The 25,983-nt window shown below is 33.9% G+C and overlaps 1 protein-coding gene across 3 annotated transcripts in view; it reads right to left on the reverse strand.

The window, feature by feature from the left end:
- The window catches only part of LOC149790187 (mucin-3A-like), a 45,674-nt gene extending 32,093 nt beyond the window's left edge, over nucleotides 1-13,581 (reverse strand). For 2 of the 3 annotated variants that reach the window (XM_089973418.1, XM_089973416.1), the window contains exons 1-3: nucleotides 13,507-13,581; nucleotides 5,018-5,082; nucleotides 1,056-1,121 (exon numbers count right to left, since the gene is read on the reverse strand). The gene's annotated coding sequence lies outside the window, so the exon portion shown is untranslated. The remainder of the gene's footprint in view (nucleotides 1-1,055; nucleotides 1,122-5,017; nucleotides 5,083-13,506) is intronic. The other variant, XM_089973415.1, reaches the window with a different exon arrangement.
- Between the last annotated feature and the right edge of the window lie 12,402 nt (nucleotides 13,582-25,983).

Below are 25,983 nucleotides of genomic sequence, written 5' to 3' on the forward strand. Positions count from 1 at the left end.
TTATGTGACCATTTTTTGGCGAGGTCATCTTAAAGATGCAGTCAGGTGTAATCCTGAGTGTCGCCGCTGTGATACCAAAATGAAATCAACACGTGTTCAAAACAAATTCGTACTTCCCTGTTATGTTATGATAAACCCGAGGTCGTCTTATCTTGACCCAGTTTAGTACTTGGCGACTAGTGTAAAAGTCCAAGGCGATCAATGATTTTTCGTGTGGAAGTTTCTGAAGACGTGTGAGGTGCAAAACAATCAACAATAGTGTATTTTTGTTCAAGTAATTCAGATTTAATTTTAATTTAAAAACTAATTATATAATTGAATTTGAATAAATGCAAAGACATGACTGTGTGTTCTTTAGTAGCAGGCAGTTAAGACTTCTACTGTTCGTATTACTTTTATTGTTATGTATAATTGCCAGGACGGTTCTATTTACTGATATTATACGTTCATACCTACGAGTTTGTGGTTCTTTTATACCTTGTATATACTCCTCTCGACTTACGTCAGGAACAATATACCACAACACCCACATACAAAGTAACAACTACTACTGCTACAACTAGCACTTATTTCCACATTCAACAGGATTTTATGTTCTTCATATATATATATATATATATATATATATATATATATATATATATATATATATATATATATATATATATATATATATAGATAGATAGATAGATAGATAGATAGATAGATAGATAGATATGTGTGAATGTGTGTGTGTGTGTGTGTCTTTGTCTGTGTGTGTGTCTATGTGTGTATCTGTTTATGTGAGTGCGTGCGTGTGTGTAGTTGTTCTCTACATGTACGAGCGAGACTGATTGGCCATTGACTCATTCCTTAAAACTCCAAAGAATTGGAACTCTTTCAATTCCATTTTTGTTGCCAGTAGAACAAAGTTATTCTGACTTTCTTTAAAAGCAACAATAACAAATAACAAATTCATAGTGAAAAAGGAAAAACAACAAACAATGATCTTGCACAGATTAAAGATGAAGGGAAATTACTTTGTCGTTTTGTAGTGAAAAGTAAGAGATACTTACATTCAAAGTTTTGAAGCAATAATTATCCCGTTAGAATAGTTTCCTCGCAGTGTCAGTATCATTGATCTAGTGAATAGACAAAATGCATATAGAATATGACAGGAGACTGAGATTACCCTTTAGACTGACGTATACCGCTCTACAACTGATAATCACTGAAAAAGTGAATAAGTGGTCAGTAGAGACAGCGAGAGCGAGAGAGACAGAGAGAGAGGAGACAAATATATAGAGAGAGAGGAAGGTACGAACATTTGAATGAAGTTTTGCACTTTTATCAGTAGAGATTGAGACGCAAATCATAAGAAACTCACACCTTTACTAATGTACTAATTATTAAAGAAGGAAAAATTATTAAATAACGCTCACACAGGTGTGTGTTTAGTAAATAATGGATACAATGAGTAATGAAAGATAAATGGATCAAAGTACACACTATAGATTTAAATTTGGAACGGTTTGCTGCCGAAAACAGTTAAGCTTTCTTTCTAACATGTTTAAATGTATGTGCATGATTTGTATTATTAATATGGTTAGTATTAATATTAATCAAAATAGTAATATGATAATAATATTACTGTTCCTACTCTTACTAATTGTTATTAATATTATTGTTATTATTACTATGTTAGTATTGATATTATATAGAGAGCGGTAGACACACGCACATGCACGCATGCAAACACACACACACAAACTCAACTTGGATTGTCTATTCTAGCCACCATATTTATGAATTATAGAGAGCGGTAGATGCACACAGAGATACACACGCATACACACAGCCGACTTTGATACGTCTATTCAAGCCACCAACGTTATGAATGTCCTGGATACCTAAGTATGTTATCATTGATACCAAGATAATAATCATAACGTTCACCTAGTGTGGGACCAAATAACTCGGTGCGGTGTATTTAAGACGTTACAGATTATGACTTATGTCCACTTCAATATAAATAATTATGAGTTGCAAACGATATTGACGGGAGGACCAGTTCAAATAAACAAATGAAGAGGTTGGAGTTGACAACTCTTTATTTAATTTTGTTTTTCTGTGTCTGCCATTATACTCACCTAACTTCCATCGTTGTGTGAGAAACAAAATGTCCATATTCCAAATATAACTCTTATCAAACCAGGAAATGATGTTTTCTTAATCCAACCTTTAAGTCAGTATTGCCGTCTATTTATTATTATTCATTTCCTTTTTGGATGTACTGCTTTGGAATTCCTGACCGATGCATGTATTAGACTGCAACGATATTGCAGCTTTTGATTGCGTTTATTATTGTTGTAACCCTTTTCTCCTGTAATATAGGTTATTTTTCCTTCACTACTAGGACATTAGCTTACATTTGTCTTTCAGAGAATCATTGCATAACTCTACCGGATATAATTTTTTCTTTACGAAATCATGTATATTTGATCTCACTTAGAATTAGGTCAGAAAACAATAATGGTTCGCTCTGAGATAGGTACGCAAACATTCTCGCTTATTATTCTTGCACAACGTTGCATTGTTATATCTCTTATTGTATATTTCTTATACTGAATCATACTGGATCCAGCATTTTCCGTAGGTTCTGTGTTAATTTTTTATTATGTTTTTTCCGGGGGATATATGCAAATCGCCTTTCTCCTCTGCAAAAGCATTACTTTAACTTGGAACATTGTCACCGTTTAAATTTACGCCGTTATGACATTTCTGTAATGATAACATACAGTTTAGAGAATTTTGATTCGTCAGATAGATAGATAGATATGAGTTTGTCTACCTGGATGTAAACACTGTACTTTCTACATTATTGTGCGTATAGTTATTCATAGACATGAATAAACAAGAATAGCCATCGCCGCTCTTCCATCTCCTCATCATCATCAAATGGTAAAATACTTTCGAGCTAGGTGTATAGAGAATTAAGGTTTAATCGAAATATTAAAACAGGCATGCTCAGATACTCGGGCTTGTTCTTTTTGGAGACATCAAATTCATCGACAAACGGAAATAAAATAAATTCGAACTTACAATCAGCCCAAATGTGTTCAAATCATCAATCGCATTTAAGTAATATGCTAATTGAATACTACAAGAATTTGTACGTTAACATCAACTTTCTTATAGCGATGCTAAATTTTCTCACATGTATGTATTTCATAACTTTTAATAACAGTTTCTGAAAATTGTTTTCGTTGCTTTGGTTGCTGTTTTTCTGCTTGCTTGCAATAAAATGTGTTTACCCACATAAGGTTGGAGCATTCGGATTCAATTGTTATATTATACCCAAAACGCTTGATTGATTTACCAATTGATATCCTCGTCGTTCAAGCTGAAACATTCAATCAAGTCATCATCGGAAGATTCAACTGAGTAAACTCGCTTCAGATGTGGAAGGTGAATTACTCAAGTTCAGGAAATACATTTTCCTCGCACAATATTCAATCTTTTATATTTTCCCTTTTTCTGTGCTCATAGGCTTGGCCTAAAAGTAGTTATTCAAGTTTTCTTGCATTGCAATAGTTATCAGAAACCGGATGAAGATATTCGTCTTGATGTCATAACCAATCATACTGCACGTGAATTATCACAATATGTAGTGAAAACAGGAACGATATCAAAACATGGACAATTGCTTGCAAATTACCAGCATGATTTTATGACATGGTACCTGATTTATTACGCTTCATTGGAACACTTGGATCAGTTAGGGTAATAGTTTGTCAACTTATATTACTTAGCCCGACGACACAGTGCTGCTATGGTACTGAACAATTTTGCCATAAAACATGATTTAACTGACTTTACTAATAGTGAGGCTTTGATTTTTGGAAATCAAAGTAGGTGAATTAAAGCATCTGATGTTGCATTCAAAACATTGTTATCAAGTTAAAAGTCGCTGTCGCAAAGAATCTGGCTGAGATCACCGATCGGTTGCTTAGATCAAGGCGTATGCTGATGATACTAATTATACAACAAAACAATACTTGGATGAACAATACGCTAACGTGACCACACCACATAATGTAGTATATTTTCAGACATATTAACCACTTTAGGAAAAATAAAAGTTATAGATATATCAATTATCCGACATGTTTTCAGTTTTGTCCGGAAAGACAAGAGGTCCGTGCAGTAGCGAATTAGCTAAGGTCAAATAATTTACTTTCATAACATAATTTGATTTTTGACGAACTGACTATATTCACGTGACCTCACTCAAGCAATTAAAAACAACATAATTGTTCTCGAAACTTCCATATCCCATCAGTCAGTAATAAACTACACCATAAGAGCCATTTTAAGTCTTATTATTAAGACTATTATTACTACTTGTCAATACGTAAACATATTTGTATTGATCCTACGGAATTCAAGTCACGTACACAGCTTATAAATATTCTATACAGTTTACACCCATAAGTACAAATTACGAAAACTAAATAAAACTAAAAAAAAGTTACAAAAATATAGATACACATAACAAATAAGAAAGCTTAAGAACTGTAACAAAATCAATAGTCAGTGACTCAAACTTAAATATCTAATGACACGTATAAGTTACTAATAAACAAAACAAATATAGCAATGTCATTTGTTCCTCTGATAAACCTAGCTGAAATTTTATCAGCAGCCGCACGCTTTATAATGAAGACATGTGATATAGTCTAGATCAACAATTTCAAGACAAACGCAAACAGATGACGAAGAAGCTTTTTAATCAAATAAGAGTCAAGTTTACAAAAAATGTCAATATGTATTCCAAAAATAATACTTGGTGTGATTGATGCAAACTATAATTAGAAAAGATATTTCCGAATCAGTGTAGAATTATTGAATACTGCATGCAACACTTGACAGTGAAGCGAATGTGTTTTCGACAATGAGCCCAATTGACGCTGATTAGATGAATTTAAAAAATAAGGTTTTTAAAAGAGAGATTAATTATTTATGTCACTGCTAGTACCTTCTCCTCCTGTAGTCGTTATACTGACGAGCATTATCGACAAAAGGATGCAATTCATGATGATTCTGAAAATGAGAAATGCTGACATGAGAAAACTCTATAATTATAATTAAAATATAATTATATAATTTTATATATATATATATATATATATATATATATATATATATATATATATATATATATATTCCCTTTAATGGTTAAAGATATTGTAGTCAAATGTTGCTTTATTTTATTAATTTATAATATTTTGCCTTTAATTCCAAACAGGTTTATTTGAAGATATTTGTAGATAAAATGAGGATAAAACATATTTTCCTTATATGACACCCCTTTGCAGTCACTCGTCTCTTCTCGTTGAGTTTCTTGCTAAGGCGAATAACTTCTTGAATCATTTGGAGTGATTTAACTAAATAATGGGTAATGAAAGCCAAATATATCTTGATAAATGAATGATTTATAACTACAAATGTCCATGCTACTTGATGAGAATACATGTGTTAATGAATAGTGAGAATTAAATAGGTGCAAACAGGTTTTTTAGCTGAATTTGAAATACTAACAAATTGACACATGCACCCATAATCCCGTCTAGATTATGTAGCTTAGATGCAATTATGATTACAGATTTTTCATCTATGCGAGTGAAAAAAACACAAAGTTTAAATATTGTACGTTTAAACTGGAAAGCACTGCATTGACCCCATGTTAAGACGAGTTACCGAGACCATTTATCTCACTTCGCTTTATATTCCAAGTTACTATACGTAGTATAATGTTGATTTTATGGTATTTATGCAATATTTTTTACCAGTACATTCAAATTATATTCTAATCTGCCATCTTTTGTAATGACAAAAACTGAGGTTCGATGTCTCCTATCTATCAACTAAATAAATAGATAAATGGCAAACATTAAACAAAAACATAACATAAAATTAAAAGTAAATACAATGATTTGTATCTATTCATGTATTATCCTAAACGATATCCATGCATTTTGAAAGCGTAATATATTTTTTGCTAGCATTCTTTTGCCAAGTACGATCGTAATTCTTCTTAATGTGAAATTACCAAGAGAAAATGAAACATTAAGCGACACAAATGCTTGTCCTTTTTTGGTTACTCATATTTTACAAATGTCTGACCATGATAGTTTTGGTTTTGTTTTGTTGGTTTAACATATGAAGGCCACTATATTTGGTCGATGAAGGTTTCTAATAAATAATCACTAAAGACTGTTAAACCGATTACCATGTACCTATGTCACCAACATATTCGTTATCGGCAAGTGTGGATTACTGTCGCCATCATACCCATCATCAGTTCGAGCAATTGGTCATTATAGGATACTAGATGTTTGGTATATAGTTTGGCTTTCCTAATCTTCTAATGGGACCGATCTATATAATCAATACATCTTAATAGATATCAAGCGTTATACAACATTAGAATTATTACGGTTGCAATATAAATAACACGATACAAATATTATAGTCTATTCAAGGCTGACAATGCATATAATTTATCACAACCGTCCCGGTGTTTGATCTTGGATGGAGAGCACATGAAATGAAAGGAAGTAGCTTGTCCTGAATATAGAGAGGCACATTGACTAATATCGGAACTAATTATGCCATTAGATCTCGCAATCTGTTACCGATTCATTTTGGATGCAGCCTATTAAAGCGTAAACACACACATACACCCCCAGCGCCATATATATATATATATATATATATATATATATATATATATATATATATATATATATATATATATATATATAACCTTTCTCATACAGAGGGTTAAACATTTGAATCGGGTATATACTTTAATTAATTATTTTCATTAGACATATATATTGCAAAATCAAAACCCAAGTATGGATTAGATCCTAAACTACGTGCATACGACCCAGACTCCGTGAGGAATATACTCCTATCTTCACTGCTGGTATGGAAATAAGCCTCTCATCCTTCCCAGTTCCAATATATTATCTATGTCAAGTGTTCGGGTTTGGTATGTTTGCGGTTACGCCCTTGTACAGGGCAAATGATATCACCACATCCTTTGATAAAGTATGATTACAATGGCTCAATATGGGGTATATGTTATCAACAAAGCAAACGAAATCACGAATACTTATGAATACTTAGGCGCAATCTATCATAGATTTCATAGTTCAATTACGATGATGTATTTAAGACACAACCCAAGATAATAGCAACACGTCGACGTACAATAAAGATAGAAACCTGGTTCATTCATATTTTCTTTGCATTTAAAACAAAAAGTGTGAATGGGCGTCGAAACACAGTCTTTAAGTTATGTATAGTAATGAATGGTGAACATACAGAAAACTAGTCCAACTTTTGCAATATTATAGGATGCATTCTATATTAACACTCGTGTATTTATCCCCACGATAAACATATATAACATATTTATATTCAACATTTAATGATCCAAATGCATCAATTTGTAACACTATTATCCATTCGATTAAATCTATGACATGAACATTTTCTTTTTTTCTACTTCTATCTATCTTGTGTATTACTTGTGTATACGTCCGTTGTCAAAATCATTATCGTCAGTATCACCAGAAGTAACAATTCTAAGATCCGAAACGTTCTTGTCCTGTTTCTTGTTAATTTGTTGTATCTTTTTATGTATATTTCCTGATTTATGTGTATTTGTGTTTCTTTGACTGTCACTATGATGAACACAAATACAGCTAGTACTATGGGCAGTCGGGCCAATGATTCACCAGTTTGTATAGCACTTGTCACACAGTTGCAAGTACAATAATGTAACTAATTAAAGTAAAGCCGATCGTAGCCGACTATTTCGGTAACGAGCGGCATATATTATAATCTGATTACAAATATATCTAAAGGGAATTAATCTTCAAAGTGGTAAGAGAATTCGCCTTGGATGCAGGAGGTCGCTAGTTTGAACCAAGGCTGAGACATTCCAAAGAATCATACAAATGGTAATATCAGCTGCCTCGCTAGGCGATCGGCATTGATATGTTACTGTTAGGACTGGTCATCCTGGTATCATTATAGTGTGACTGCGTAAGACATGATGCTAAATGTGTGCGATATAATTCCCCGAGTGCAACGCATCTTTCTACCCTGCTTGACTGCATACATAGTAGCAACAAGAAAATAGAAACCACACAGAGAGAGAAAGAGACAGATAGAGAGAAGAGATAAGAATTCTTTATTTCAGACTACAAAGTCCATACCTCTAAATTAAAATATAATTATGAAGTAAAAACATTGTAAACATAAAAGAACATATATGTCATACATACAAGTATACCTATCCATCTACAACTATTTTGCACATTTAGGAGTAGATATTTGGATGTAAATCTTAAACAAACTCCCACCTATGTCGATGTACTAATTATTAAAGAAGGAAAACATTTTATGTAAATCTCACATAGGTGTATGTTTAGTAAATAATGGATACGATGCGTAATGAAAGATAAAGGGATCAAAGTACAAACTATAGATTTAAATTTTTAACGGTTTGCTGCCGAAAACGGTGAAGCTTTTTGTCTTTCAAGAGGGCTCTCAAAACTCACTTATTTCGACAGCAAGAACAAACTTAAAGACCTAATAATGTTTCCTACCTGAAATATTCTTAGAATGTTTTTTATTTTTTTAATGTTTTTCTAATTTCATGTTGTTTGTTTTTGTAATAATATTATTATGTTTCTTATCTTATAGGTGTTGTCTAATGTCGTAAAACGCTTAGAGCTTCTAAAAATTAGGCGCTATACAAAGTCCTCATTATTATTATTATTGTTATTATTACATGTTTCAATGTATGTGCCTGTCTTATATTATTAATATGGTTAGTATTACTATTCATAATAATATTAATATCATAATAACATTAATGTTCCTACTACTAATAATTGTTAGTAATAGTATTGTTATTATTGTTAGTATTGTTATTATAGAGAGAGCGGTATATATATATATATATATATATATACGGACGCACGCACACACACACCTTGGATTGTCTATTCAAGCCACCATATTTATGACTGATAGAAAGAGCGGTATATACAGACAGACACGCACACACACACACACACACGCACACCTTGGATCTGCCTATTCAAGCCACCAACTGTATGAATGTCCTGGATACTTAAGTATGTTATCATTGCTACCAAGATAATAATCATAACGTTCACCTAGTTTGGGACCAAATAACTCAGTGCGGTGTATTTAAGACATTACAGTTTATGACTTATGTCCACTTCAATATAACTAATTATGCAAATACATATGTAGCCATTGAGCTATTAATTTACAACTCCCAGAAGCTGAGCTGCAAAAGATCTCGACGGTATGATCAGGTCAAATAAACAGATGAAGAGGTTGGCGTTGACAACTGTTTATTTTTGTATTATATTTCTATGTTCTCCATTATACTCACCTAATTTAACATACACCGGCGTTCTCAATGTGCAAACATAAGAGAAAGTACTTCTTTCAGTAGTGCTAATACAAAAGAGGTATTTTCTCTAGGCGATAACACTAACTGCATATCAACTGATGTGATTTATTTAATAACCTGTACAAAATGTAGCATGCAATATGTCGGACAAACACTACAACAAGTTTCTAAGAGAATGAACAATCATCGCTTTCATATAAAAAATTACAGAGATCCTCGGTTTTCCTCTAATGTTTCAACACACTTTAACACCAATAATCACTCTCTACTTCATTTTTCTTTCATGCCAATAGATATTGTGCATGGTGACATGAATAGACTCATAAAAGAAACTTATTGGATTCATAAGTTAGATACTCTGTATCCTAATGGACTTAATGCTAATGCACTATATAAAACTGTATAATTTACATTGATATATTGTATATCCTTTATAACAATATAATTATATGTATGACTGTTTGTCTCTAGTTTATTTTATTATTTTACTAATTCAAGTTTCATTTCAGACTCGTGTATCTTTTAAATTCTGTCATATAGAATTGTTATGATGATGCATATCATTTATGACGTTACGTAATAACGGAATTGTTGTTTTAAAATAAAAGACGTCATCCGTTACTTTCAAAACATTTTGCACCTGAAGAAGCATACATTAAATGCGAAACTAGTTGCACAGAATTTTCGGCGTTTGCGTTGTTTTTTATCACAATTCTGTGTTTCTTTGACAATTATATACTGAACACAAATGCAGCTGGTACGGTCGGCAGTCGAGGCACTGATTTACCAACTTTTATAAAGCCAGTCACACACTTCAGTGTACAATATTATGACTACCTATAGTAAAAGTCACCTGCCATGCCGGCGTTCAGAAGCGACTATGTCATTAATTTCTTTTTGCAAACTGATCACATATACCTCTAAAGGCATATATTCTTTTAATTAGTTAGTGCATCCTCCTTCAGTGTGGGAGGTCGAGGCTTACAAAGATGGTACTAGCAGCTTCCTCATTTGGCGAAAATTAGTTAGAGGTTAGTCTAAAGACTGCTCATCCTGGTGTCATGATAATGTGACTGAATCGGATATATTACAACTTGTCTGCGTCCCAGTGTTAGACATCGCTATAAACTTCTACACTGTAGACATCGTAGCGATATGACTGAAATATTGTTAAAGTTACGTTAAAAATCTAAATCACACACACACACACACACGCATACACACAAGCTATCTTAATCCTTGTACAGACGGAAGGTCATTATTTACACGCCACCATAGCTATATACGGTATAATCAATGTTACATTATGTGGGGATTTTCAAACGAGGTCACCCTAAAAGTATAATGAGGTACAAGCGTCGTTGAGTGTAGCGCGCGGTGATATTAGATAAGAAACGCGTTTCTAAAACAAATTTTTACTTCCCTGTTCGCTGTTAATTTTAACCGGACGTCATGTTTTCTTGACCTAGGTTGTTCCTGACTACCATTGTCAAGGGTCATATCGATCAATAACTTTTCGTGTGGAAGTTTTTGACGATATATAGGTTGAAACCAATAAACAATCAGTATTGAATTTATTTCGATTCACTATTTCAGTTAATATTTAGAACAAAAATTAATGTTTAATTAAATTTGAATACATTTTCCTACGTGACCACAATAACGGGCTGTGTATTATCCTACTATTGAGACTTACAGGGTTTGCATTGTTGTTATTATATATTATCATCACCAGCATTATCAGGACGGATCTAGTTACTACTGTTCTACGATAATACAAACGAGTTTTGGTTCTTATATACCTTGTGCAGCTTTTACTTCCTTTGTATTAGATCAAGACAAATATACCACAACTTCCACATGAAAACAATACAATTACTACTACTGCTATTGAAACCGGTACTGTTATCATGTTTAACATGATTTCATGTTGTTCGTATATCTATACATATACATTCATTATTATATATTAATTCAAAAACTCACATACACATACAATCACACATGCATATATGCATGTGTGTGAGCGTGTGTGTGTGTGTGCGTGCGTGTGTCGTCTACATCTACAAACATTCAAGGGCTATTAACAAACACTTTAAGTCTTCAAAGAATGTGATTGCTTTCACGATTGTCGCTTTTGGCAGTAGAACAAATATCCCCTGATATCCGGTTAAATCAACAATAGCAAATAAGTACTTCATAGTAGAAACAAAAGAAAGAAAAACAGTATATGGTCTTGCACACGGTAAAGATCAAAGGACCGTACGTTTAACTTGTTGTAGTTAATATAATGATACTTACAGTCCTACGTTTTGAAGCAATAATTATCCTTTTAGAATATGTTACACACAATATCACTATCATTAATTGAGTGATGGATACTGATAATCGCTGAAAAAGCAAATAAGTGTTTAAGTCGGAGAGAGAGAGAGAGAGGTAATAGAGGTGTGCAAGAATTTCATGTTAATTTGTTGTATGTTTGTATGTATATTTCCTGACTCATGTGTATTTGTGTTTCTCTGACTGTCACTATGATGAACACAAATACAGCTAGTACTATGGGCAGTTGGGCCAATGATTCACCAACTTGTATAGCACCTTTCACACAGTTGCAAGTACAATAATGTAACTAAAGTAAAGCCGATCGTAGCCGACTATTTCGGTAACAAGCGGCATATATTATAATATTATTTCAAATATCTCTAAAAGGAATTAATCTTTAAAGTGGTAAGAGAAGTCTCCTTGGATGCAGGAACCCCGGCTGAGTCATTCCAAAGACTCATACAAATGGTAATATCAGCTGTCTCGCTAGGCGATCGGTATTAAGAGGTTAGTGTTAGGACTGGTCGTCCTGCTATCATGACAATGTGACTGCATAGGACATGATGCTAAATGTCTGCGATATAATTCCACGAGTACAACGCATCTTTCTAAACTGCTGAACTGCAAACATCGTAGCAAAAAGAAAATACAAATTAACACACACACACACACACAAAAACTGTTTGAATTTTCATAAAGACATATTCCTTAGGAAGGTCATTATACGGTGGAATCAATGTTAAATTATGTGGCCATTTTTTGGCGAGGTCGTCCTAAAGGTGCAATCAAGTGTATACCGGACTGAGTGTCGCGCGCTGTGATACCAAAATGAAATCAACACGTGTTCAAAACAAATTCGTACTTCCCTGTTCTGTTATGATAAACCCGACGTCGTCTTATCTTGACCCAGGTTAGTACCTGGCGACTAGTGTAAAAGTCCAAGGCGATCAATGATTTTCGTGTGGAAGTTTCTGAAGACATGTGAAGTGCAAAACAATCAACAATCCTGATGGAGTGTATTTTTGTTCAACTATTTCAGTTTTAAGTTTTATTTTTAAAAAATTATTTTATTTAATCATAATAATGACCCAGCATCCTCTTTAGTAGCATACAATTAATACTTCTAGTGCTCGTATTACCTACGTTTCTTGTGTAGCTTCCATTCCTCTCGCCTTACGTCAGGAACAATATACCACACCATCCACATAAACAGTAACAACTACTACAAATAGTACGTATTACCACATTCAACAGGATTTTGTGTTGTTCATAATGATATATATATGTGTGTGCGTGTGTGTGTGTGTGTGTGTGTGTGTGTGTGTGTGTGTGTAGCAAACAATAATTCATATTAGTGAACCCAAGATATATATGTATGTGTGTGTGTGTGTGTGTGTGTCTGTGTGTGTGTGTGTAGTTGTTGTTGTCTACATGTATGAGACCGACTGATGGGCCATTGACTCATTCCTTATGACTTAAAAGAATTTGAACTCTTTCAATGTAGTTGTTGTTGCCAGTAGAACAAAGTTTCTCTGACTGTCTTTTAGAGGAACAATAACAAATAAGCAATTCACAGTGAAAAAAGGAAAAAACAGACACCAATCCATGGTCTTGCACAGATTAAAGATGAAACGACCTTATTTGTCGTTTTGTAGTGAAAAGTAAGAGATACTTACATTCAAAGTTTTGAAGCAATAATTATCCCGTTAGAATAGTCTCCTCACAGTGTCAGTATCATTAATCTAGTGAATAGACAAAATGCATATAGAATATGACAGGAGGCAGTTATTGCCGTTTAATCTGACATATACCGCGCGACAATTGATAATCACTGAAACAGTGAATAAGTGATGAATAGAGACAGCGAGAGCGAGAGAGACGAGGCGGGGGGGGGGGGGGGCACAGAGAGAGAGAGGTAGAGAGGTGCGGAAATTGTTTGAAGTTTTGCACACCTAGGAGTAGAAATTGGGACGTAAATCTTAAACAAGATCATACCTATGTCGATGTACTAATTATCAAAGAAGGAAAAATTATTATGTAAAGCTCACATAGGTGTATGTGTAGTAAATAATGGATACGATGCGTAATAGAAGATAAAGGGATCAAAGTACAAACTATAGATTTAAATTTGTAACGACTTGCTGACGAAAACCGTTAAGCTTTTTTCTTACATGTTTCAATGTATGTGCCTGCCTTATATTAGTATGGTTAGTATTACTATTAATAATAATGGTACTATGATAATAATATTACTGTTCCTACTACTACTAATTGTTATAAATATTATTGTTATTATTAGTAGTAGTATTGCTATTTTAGAGAGAGCGGTGCACACACACACATACACGTACGCACGCAGGCACACACATGCCTTGGATTGTCTATTCAAGCCACCATATTTATGGATTATATAGAGAGCGGTATATACACACAGACAGACAGACAGACAGACACATAGACACACAACACACACACCTTTGATACGCTTATTCAAGCCACCAACGTCATGAATGAACTGGATACTTAAGTAGGTTCTCATTGCTACCAAGATAATAATAATAGCGTTCACCTAGTGTGGGACCCAATAACTCGATACGGTGTACTTAAGACATTACAGTTTATGGCTTATCTGTCAACTTCAATATAAATAATTATGCAGATACTTATGTAGCCACTGAGCTATGTTTTACAACTCCCAAAAGCTGAGTTGCAAAAGATCTCGACGGTATGACCAGGTCAAATAAACAGATGAAGAGGTTGGAGTTGACAACTGTTTATTTTTGTATTATTTTTCTATGTTTTCCATTATAGTCACCTAAATTCCATTGTTGTGTGAGAAAGTACATTTTCGTATTCCAATATAACTCTTATCTAAACAGGAAACGATGTTGTCTTCATCCAACCGTTAAGTTAGTATTGCCGATTATTATTATTATTATATATATATATATATATATATATATATATATATATAACATAATATTCATTTCCTTGTAGGATATACTGCTTTGGAATTCCTGACCGATGACATTATTAGACTGCAATTACATTTCAGCTTTTGACTGAGTTTGGAAAAGGAGTATTTGCAGATGTGATTATTCTAGATGTGAATTTATCTTGACGACAAACGAAGTCCACGATACCTTTGACCTAGATATTATGAGATGGAGTCTATTCTGTATGGTATAAAATAAGGTTCATTGTTTTGTCATCATTTTTAAAAATGGTACATATATAAGGAAAAAGAAAAACAGTCGATAAATGCGCTAATTCTTTTCTTCCAGACAATCGGGATTACTTTGTATTCCATATGCGTGTCATTAAATATGTTCTAATGTACTCATACTCACTCTCAAGATTGACTGGAATGTGAAAGTTTTTCCTTTCGTTCTATTTTATTTCTACATTTTTCCGCCTACATTGTATTCTGAATATAGTTTTGGTACGCATCTATAGTTAGGTAAATAAATGCCACCCTAAACAAAGGTCAATAGCGAACCTGAATTGAATTATGGCTATATAGATTAGATAAAGGCACACAACGCGACACAAGGGGAATTTAGCATTTTGTGTAAGCCTGGGTCATAGAGTGAATTTAACATGGTAGTGTCACTCTAGAACCAAACAATGATGCGTGTTCTGACCAAAACCCACACACAATTTCATCCAGCACACATATTTAAAAATCTATACATCCTGCGAAACTGAAGCTAAAAAATTACAAAAATAAGTTTAATAATATTAAAATTTCTATTAATTCTTTATACAAATTAAGAACGAATTTGAAATCTCAGACCATTGAGAGTGACCATTACCGCACACTGACAAACAGATGGATTAAAATACGTCTCCAGAACAAAAATGGACGAGCCTTTTTTATTTTTCGTAATCTTTTTCTCACGCCGAGCTTTCCAGTTTTGTTCACAACTTAGAATCAGGTAAAACAATAATGGTTCGCTGAGATAGACACACGAACATTCTCGCTTATTATTCTTGCACAACGATGCATTGTTATATCTCTTGTAAATTTCTTCTACTGAATCATCTTGAATCAAGAGTTTTCCGTAGGTTGTGTAATAATCATTTGTGTATTTTCCCGTGGGGTGGGGTATATGCAAATCGCCTTTCTCCTCTGCCAAAGAATAATAAATAGAAAATTGGTTCGTTAATTTATTTTTTGTACGAAAAACAGAAAGTTTGTATGTGCGTATAAATATAGTCCTTAATTTAAGTATGGTAATCCATGCTGAAGTGATTGCAATATACAGAAAAGCATTCCAACCATTTGATATTTATGGTACATTTTATATGACATTTATATAGTTATTTCCAAGATAAACAGAATTTTCGTATTTATCTTAAATATTTTATCATGAATTAAGAGAATAATTACAGGATACTGTCACAATTAATCGTAAGCATCTGTTTTTATGACCACTATCAATTCGATCAAAACTACCTCCTCGACATATTTTTTACTACAGGTGTAAAAGTTCATTGTCAATATCAGTACAGTCAGCATCACCGGAAGTAGCATTTCTAATAACGGAAATGATTTTGTCATGTTCCATGTTAAGCCGTTATATCGTCTCATGTATATTTCTTACTGCGTGTTTGTCTATGTTTCTTTGACAATCATATACTGCACACAAATGCAGCTGGTACGATCGGCAGTCGTGGAACCGATTTACCCACTTTTATAAAGCCAATCACACACTTCAATGTACAATATTATAACTACCTATAGTAAAAGTCACCTGCCATGCCGGCGTTCAGAAGCGACTATGTCATTAATTTCTTTTTGCAAACTGATCACATATACCTCTAAAGGTATCTATTCCTTTAATTGGTTAGTGCGTCCTCCTTAAATGTGGGAGGTCGAGGCTTACAAAGATGGTACTAGCAGCTTCCTCGTTTGGCGAACATTTGTAAGAGGTTAGTGTTAAGACTGGTCGTCCTGGTGGCATGATAATGTGACTGGGTCGGACATTTTACAACTTTTCTGTGTCCCAGTGTTAGACATCACTATAAACTTCTACACTGTAGACATCGTAGCGATATGACTGAAATATTGTTAAAGCTACGTTAAAAATCTAAATCACACATACATACACACAAGCTATCCAAATCCTCGTACAGACGGAAGGTCATTATTTACACGCCACCATAACTATATACGGTATAATCAATGTTACATTATGTGGGGATTTTCGAACGAGGTCACCCTAAAGGTATAATCAGGTACAAGCCTGACTGAGTGAAGCGCGCGGTGATATTAGATAGGCAACGCGTTTCTAAAACAAATTTGTACTTCCCTGTTCGTTGTTAGTTTTAGCCGGACGTCATGTTTTCTTGACCTAGGTTGTTTGTGACTACCATTGTAAAAGGTCATATCGATCAATAACTTTTCGTGTGGAAGTTTTTGATGATATATAGGTTGAAACCAATAAACAATCAGTACTGGATTTATTTCGATTCACTATTTCAGTTAATATTCAGAACAAAAATTAATGTTTAATTTAATTTGAATACATTTTCCTACGTGACCACAATAACGGGCTGTGTATTATCCTACTATTGAGACTTATAGGGTTTGCATTGTTGTTATTATATATTATCATCACCAGCATTATCAGGACTGCTCTAGTTACTACTGTTCTACGTTAATACATACGAGTTTTGGTTCTTATATACCTTGTGCAGCTTTTACTTTCTTTGTATTAGATCAAGACAAATATACCACAACTTCCACATGAAAACAAAACAATTACTACTACTGCTATTGAAACCAGTAACATGTTTAACATGATTTCATGTTGTTCGTATATCTATACATATACATCAAATAAACATTCATTCTTATATCTTAATTAAACGAATACATTAAATAAACATTCATTCTTATATCTTAATTAAAAAACACACGAACACATATAATCATACATACTTGCATGTGTGTGTGTGTGTGTGCGTGTGTGTGTGTGTGTGCACGTGTGTGTTTCGTCTACATCTATAAGACATACTGAAGGGCTATTAACATACTCTTTAAGTCTTCAAAAAATGTGATCGCTTTCACGATTGTCGCTTTTGGCAGTAGAACACATATTCCCTGATTTCCGGTTAAATCAACAATAGCAAATAAGTACTTCATAGTAAAAACAAAAGAAGAAAAAAAAGGTATATTGTCTTGCACAGGGTAAAGATCAAAGGACCGTACGTTTGACTTGTTGTAGTAAATATAATGATACTTACAGTCCTACGTTTTGAAGCAATAATTATGTTTCACACAATATCACTATCACTAATTGAATGATGGATACTGATAATCACTGAAAAAGCAAATAAGTGTTCAAGTCGGAGAGAGAGAGAGAGGTAATAGAGGTGTGCGGGAATTTCAGTGAAGTTTTGCACATTTAGTGATTGGGACGTAAATCTTAAACGTACTCACACCTATGTTGATGTAATAATTATCAATGAGGGAAACATATTATGTAAGGCCCACAAAGGTATATTTATGGTAAAAAAATGGAATAAGAGAGTAATGAAAGCTAAAGGGACCAAAGTGCACACTATGTATTTAAGTACACGACATTTTTTACGATTTGCTGCAGTAAACCGTTTAGCTTTATTTCCAGACTTTTTCAATATATTTCTCAGCATTTTACTATTAATGTAGTTAATATTATTATTGATTATAGTAATATAATAATGGTATTACGATTACTACTACCAAATATTATTATTATGTGATATAATTTGGAGAATATATATATATATATATATATATATATATATATATATATATATATATATATATATTGAGAGAGAGAGAGAGATCCTTTATTTACCTATTCAAGCCACCAAACTTATGACTGCAATGGATACTTAGGTATGTTATCATTGACCTCGTGTGATAATTCGGTGGTGAGTACTTATAGATTTATAGTTTATTAATTTTATATCGACTGCAATATAAATAATTAGGCAGAGACCTCTTCAATCATTGACATATCTTTTACAGTTTCAAGATTTTGAGTTGCCAACTTTCTTGATGGGATAAGCATATAAAAATAGACCAATGAAGCGGTTTGAGGGGACAAATCTATTTTTGTTCAATTGTAAATTCTAGTTTTGTGCTAGAAAGTGCATTCTCATATTACAAATATAACTCTTATCTGAACAACAATAAGCTGCTTTCTAAATCTAATCCTGAAGTTAGTTTTGCCGACTATTATTAATTATTATTATATGTGTTCTTCACCATCATGTGTTTGTATGATATACTGTTTTGGAAATCGATGAAAGTATCAGACTTCAACTATAATGCCGAATTTTAAGTATGTCTGTGACGAATTATTTGTCGGAATAGATTGTTGGACGTGTGAATTTATATTGTCGCCTAACGAAGTCCATGATATGAAGTACATGCCCACTTGACATTGATATTGATGTCCACGATATGAAGTATACGCCCACTTGATACTGATATTGAAGTCCACGATGTGAAGTATATGCCCACTATAAAGAGGTGGATTCAATCTTAAATTGTGTTTAAAAATTGCTCATACTTTTGGTTCATCATTTTAAGAAATGATACATATATAAGGGAAAAGAAAAATAATCGAGAAATGTCAGGTGCTTTTCTTCCATACGACCGTAACGTGAGTTCCACATGTTGATTAAATTTTAGCCCATATGTGTATCCTTCCGTGCATGATGTACTAACGTTCACTCTCGAGATTGACCAGAATGAGACAGCTATTTCATCCTCCTTCTTTTGCATTGCTACGGTGTTTCCCCCTCATTGTATTGTGAATATCATTTCGGTACGCACCTATATTTAGGCAAAACATGCCCTCCTTATCGAGGGTCACTTTGCGAACCTGACGTGAATAATAACGTATGGCGATCTAAGGAAAGTAATGGTTGTCTGGGACACACGGGGAATTTATCATTGTATGTCAGAAAGGGGAACAGAGTGATTTAAACATTGTAGGGAGATTTTCGAACGATTATGTGTTTTTGAGCAATATCCACAAACGATATCATTCAGCACACATACTAAAATAATCCACACAACTTACAAAACTTGCAACAATTATTTTACAAAATTATAATAATAAAATGTAAAACTATAATACAACTTTATTCACTAACTAAGCAATCAAACAGTACAAAGACCTAGCAACAACCATTTATTATCCAAAACACAACATTTACAATCCATTTTTGTATTCCTTGTTATATTTTTAATTTGCATTAAATTATGCTATAGTATTTTATCGAAACTAAAAGAGAAAAGTGAAAACAAAAGCACACCATCGTTTTAATTTTGGTTCTAGTTGTTGCAGGGTCTAACGCCATTTTTCAGCACAATATAAAAGCAGTTTCCGAATCTCTGGTGTATGGAAATTCGATAGGTGGCAACCTGATTATTCTTGGAGATTTCAACTTTCACTTTGACTGTCCCCGAAACCCAAACACATCAAAACTCATAGATTCAATTAATGTTTTCAACCTCAAGGATTCGGTTAACCAACCCACCCATAAACATGGTCACATTTTAGACTGGATTCTTCATAGACCTGATTATACAATTCTACGGTCCTCCCTGGTATCCCATTAACTTGCATCAGATCACCTCTCCATTATTTGCCATCTTGACGTATCAGTCCCTAACCTTCCACCTTTATCTGCTACTAAGAGAAACCTCCGAATGATAAATAGAACCAAACTAATGCACGACATCCAAGAAAACCTAACAACTTGTTTACCTCCTACAGCAGAACAACTCGATAACTGACTGCGTTCATTGCTCGACAAACATGCCCAGCTACCAAGTGCAGAGTATCAATTCAAAAGTGTTCTCCATGGTATAGCAGTGTTATGAACCAGCTTCGCACTGTTAAAAGACCGCCGTAAAGCTGAGAGGCTTTGGCTTTCCACCAGACTCGCTATTCATAAGCAAATCTATGAAGCCGCTAAGAAGAATGTCACAAATATAGTCCATGCAGCGAAATCAGCCCACTACACTACTAAGATCATGGAAAGTTCCAGCTGCAAAGAGCTCTTCGAAATTACCAACAAGCTAATGTCAAGGAACAAATCTACACCACTTCCAACTACCTTCTCTCCAGTCGACATTCCGGACATGTTTGCAAATTTCTTCCGTGACAAGGTACAAACCATTAGAGACAAGCTTGACACCACAATTTCAATCGACTCGTCGTCATCATACAGTTGGGATACAGAATTTGATCAGCATCCATTAGCAGCATTTGAACCTGTCTCTATGGATTTCGTACGTACAATCCTGATGAAGAGTGCACCACAAAGTCATGTGAACTAGATCTAATTCCAACATCACTTCTGCTTGAGTGCTTAGATCCAGTATTGCCTTCACTAACTGATGTTATTAATACCTCTCTCTCATCTGAGGAATTCCCACCATTTTTCAAAACTGCCATTGTAAAGCTTCTGCTGAAGAAACCAACACTAGACCATAACGATTTAAAGAACCACAGCCCAGTTTCTAATACCCCATTCATATAAAAAATCTTAGAAAAGGTTGTTATATCCCAGCTTGTATCTCATCTAAATTCAAACAGTCTTTTTAGCAATGTACAATCTGCATATCGCCCTCGCCACAGTAGTGAAACTACTCTTCTAAAAGTAGTTAATGACATTCTTTCTGCATTGGATAGCGGAAAGATTACAGTTCTCACCCTCCTTGATTTGTCTGCAGCATTTGAGACAATAGACCATGAAATATTACTTCACCGTCTCCAGCATGTATTTGGCATTCATGATACAGCCTTACTGTGGTTTAAGTCCTACTTGGTAAACAGGACACAGATAGTATCTGCAAATGGAATACACTTAAGCTTAGTTGATCTATGTTGTGGTGTTCCACAGGGGTCTATTCTTGGACCTGTTCTTTTCATTATAAACACTCAGTCGCTCTGAAGTGTCATAGATCATCATCCAGTGTCTCACTAATTGTACGCTGATGACACCCAAATATACAAATCTAGCCATCCAACTGAAGTTGATGCTACCATCCAACGTGTAGAGAGGTGCATTTCGGATGTGAAATCATGGTTGACATGTAACAAGCTGCAGATGAATGATGACAAAACAGGCCATTCTGATCACAACACAAAGACTTTCTCATTCACATCCTTTATCTCAAACAATAAATATCAGCAACATTAGCATTAAATTCACACAATCAGTACGAACCCTACGTGTTACTCTGGACAGTACTCTCACATTGCACCAATTTGTCATGAACATATGCAAGGCTGCATAGCTTGAGCTGAGACGCATCAGCTCAGTGCGCAAATATCTTTCAGTTGATGCCAATAAAACATTTGTGTGTTCATTAGTACTTTCAAGACAGGACTATTGTAACTTAATTATGTCTGGTTCATCTCAATATCTACTCCAGAAACTTCAAAAAGTTCAAAACACAGCTGTGCGGATCATACTTAGAGTACTTAGAGTATCACGATCAGAGCACACCTCCCCGCTGCTCTGTACCCTATACTGGCTATCCATTCGATCCATAATCAAACACAAAATTTGTTCTCTGTGCTACGTTTCACTGTCGGACTCCAGTCCAACATACCTATCCGACCTCACCCATGTGTACACACCAGCAAGATACTTACGCTCCTCTTATGACAATCGTATACTCATTATTTCCACTATGAAAACAACGTTATATGGCCAGCGTTCTTTTGCATACCAGGGCCCAACAACGTGGAATGAATTGCCCACTGAACTTAGACACAAAGAGACAGTGATCCCATTCAAGAGTGCTCTCAAAACTCATTTATTTCGAGTGCAAGAACAAACTGAACGACCTAATAATGTTTCCTACTTTAAATATTCTCAGCATATTTTTTTGTTTATCTAATTTCACGGTGTTTGTTTTTGTAATCATGTCATTATATGTTTTTTATCTTATAGGTGTTGTCTAATGTTGTAAAGCGCTTAGAGCTTCTAAAGATTAAGCGCTATACAAAGTCCTCATTATTATTATTATTATTAGTAGTAGTAGTAGTAGTAGTAGTAGAAGCAGTAATAGTATTAGTACTAGTATTATATGCTACACAGTGCGTTCATTATAAATAGCGGAGGAAGAACCCCGGAAAACCCCACAAAGAACACCCGACCCACGAGAAGCTTTCTCACATACCATTATCAGAACCTGAGACTCGAACCCACGCAGAGGTGAGATGGCAACGATCCGTAACGGTGAGCGCTTTAGGGCTTTTTAATTTTGGTATATTCGCTTGTGCTTAGTGGACAACCTGCCCTTACTATTTTAGACAGCAACTGTATTAGTTATCTTCACCCCACGCTTCCGTTGAAACATACCGATATTAGCAATACCAGTGGTGGTCTAAACAAAATCTCTTGCAACCAGATTACCACTCCTCCTCTAGAACATTTTATTTTTATTTGACAACGATTGACAATTCGGGGACTAGAACCATCGAATTATGAAATTCTATTTTTTGTTCAATATTAATTAATGCCGGTTATACGGATGTCATGCCAAATACAAAATATTTTTCACGGCCAAGTTACCTCAAACCATACAATTAGATTACACATCGCACTGAGAAGTAGCTTTGGTAGAAAACATTTATTCCACTGAGGTCGACAATATGGTTGGAGAGCAAGCCTCTTCCAAATCATTAAAAAACAAGTTCAACAACCCTTGAAAAGCATTATCTTATCATTGAACATTTCGTATTATGTTCACCGACAATTTGTACATCCTCATAATTAATGCAGAAGGCTTCTTTGACAAAATATTGTTTTCTCCGAGGGGGAAGAGCATGTGAAGCTCTGTTTTTAAAAACGATTCTCTAACAAATTGTACAACGTATATTCTGCTTACATAGAATTAGCTCGGAAATGACGACATGATTTAGGAAATACTTAAAATCATCTTTTTGTAAGGTAATGCTCATTTTAGGAGCTTTTGTGGCTCCAACATCATATGCTTTAAAGGATACAGCTTTGGCGAAATGGAATAATGTTTTTTTTTTTAAAAATGTAATCTTCAACACTCTAAAATACGATGTGTGTATAAATAAATACGACGAAAACGCTTCTAACATCATAAACACGTTCAGAGGAAATAATCATAAAATAATTCAAACATAGGTCCTTGCGAGATTTAACAATCAGAACTTTGTATATTTGTCATGCAACCTACTAATATTAGGACGTGTAATGGTTTACCACATCAGCTTCTTTCGACTTTAAACTCAAACGACAAAACAGAAGATGTTATCTTTCTGTGGAGCAGTTTATTGTACTAGTGAATCAATGTTTTTATCTTGCACAACATCTATACAAGCGCAGCCGTCAGATTATAATTAACTGTTCAGCGAAGTGAATGTGTACATGAACAACGAACTTGTTAGCAGTAATTAGGATATATACCCTTCCCGATTTTCCGGCAAAATCGCTTGACGTACTGAATAAAAACTAAATCTTGCATCAGTGGCGTGGAAACCTGATCTACTGGGCGCGTTCAACTACACAGAGTTGACTGTGACTGACGGTCCTCAAAGTATTGGATTAAACAACCGCTTTAAGAATATCAAATAATTTAATTTACAAAGGAATTATCGATATCTTTTGTACATGTGTTATCATAACAAGAATTTGTTTAAATTGCTTAATGAGAACACTGAATGCAATTCAGATCTGTTACATACGTCCACAATGTTATTCGGTATGATCTTTCATACACTAATACAATTACCCTCATGTACGAGAAAGACATGTAAGAACAGGACGGTATTATTCAAACCGTTTGGAATGCGTCGCGTATGTAACTTTTCTCCTATGTACTTGTCCAAAGCACACACTCATCGTCTGATTATGTTGAATAAATTTGCTGCAAATCAAAATCACATGATCAGCTCACTCCTTCCATATTTACTTGCAACATGTAAATACACACTGAATTGTTGTTTTCTTTTCTTATTCGGCTGTAGATGGGTTTAGATTTCAATTAGCACAATTAATTCTCAACTTTGCTCCTCGGCACAAGTTGCATTTTATATTCCAATTTTATTTTCCCATTTTATATTCCAAATTTATATTCAATTTTTTTTATTCCTATTTTATATTTAAATTATACGTAACACGTAATTACAATGCCTAACATATCAAGACGTCGATTGCCTTGTACTCTCTATTTGTTTCCATGCTCAGCACATGTCACAATATTTAGTTTAGGGCCCAAAATATAGTCGCTTAATCAAATTAATACTAAATGTAATCATAATGCGTATGATTTTAACTTCTCCCTATGATTCAGATTGGTAAATATGCACATAAGAGTCCCTAGATCAGCCTGCCAACACGTCCTTTGCAAAGCCTATGCTATTTTATAAATTATGTATTTTTGTCTTTGTTTTCCAGGCATCTAAAAGTGTTAAGTCTAAAGATTGTAGAAAATCTTCAATACTTTTTCAATTCAAAATAATATTGCAAATAAATAACATAATATATATATATATATATATATATATATATATATATATATATATATATATATATATATATATATATATATATATATATATATATATATATATATATATATATATTAAAAAGCAGTAAAACTGTTTATCAATCTCTCTGAATAACAGGTATGATAATAAGAATCATGTAAACATCAACACCAATGAATCAAAATTACATTTCACAAAAGAACAGGAACAATAATATGATATAACACCTACATTAAAAGTAAAAATTAATCTTTAATTATTGAATCCATCAAATGTTAAATGCTTAATTTGGTAACGAGGGAAGGGAAATGTGATTGTGCTTCTTTGTACAGGTATAACTTGTACATTATCAATCAAAATACAATTTGAACATGTGCGTGGCAGACAAATATAATGTTGGACACTGCAGATCCACCATAGCTAGAACTAATTCCTGCTGCTACGGCTTTTAACAGTATCACTCCTTCATGGAAGTCGCTTTAATAACTGTTCAATCAGTGTGACATATATCACTCAGTATTACACTATTCGAGTTTTCTTGGAGCTGACGGATCTACCTTAATCTTAGCTTACATTAATCGTTCTCATTATTTTACCCAAAATACT

Source organism: Sinohyriopsis cumingii, chromosome 10 (genome assembly GCF_028554795.1).
Source record: "Sinohyriopsis cumingii isolate HCF-2022 chromosome 10, ASM2855479v2, whole genome shotgun sequence".
Taxonomy (NCBI): Eukaryota; Metazoa; Mollusca; class Bivalvia; order Unionida; family Unionidae; genus Sinohyriopsis; species Sinohyriopsis cumingii.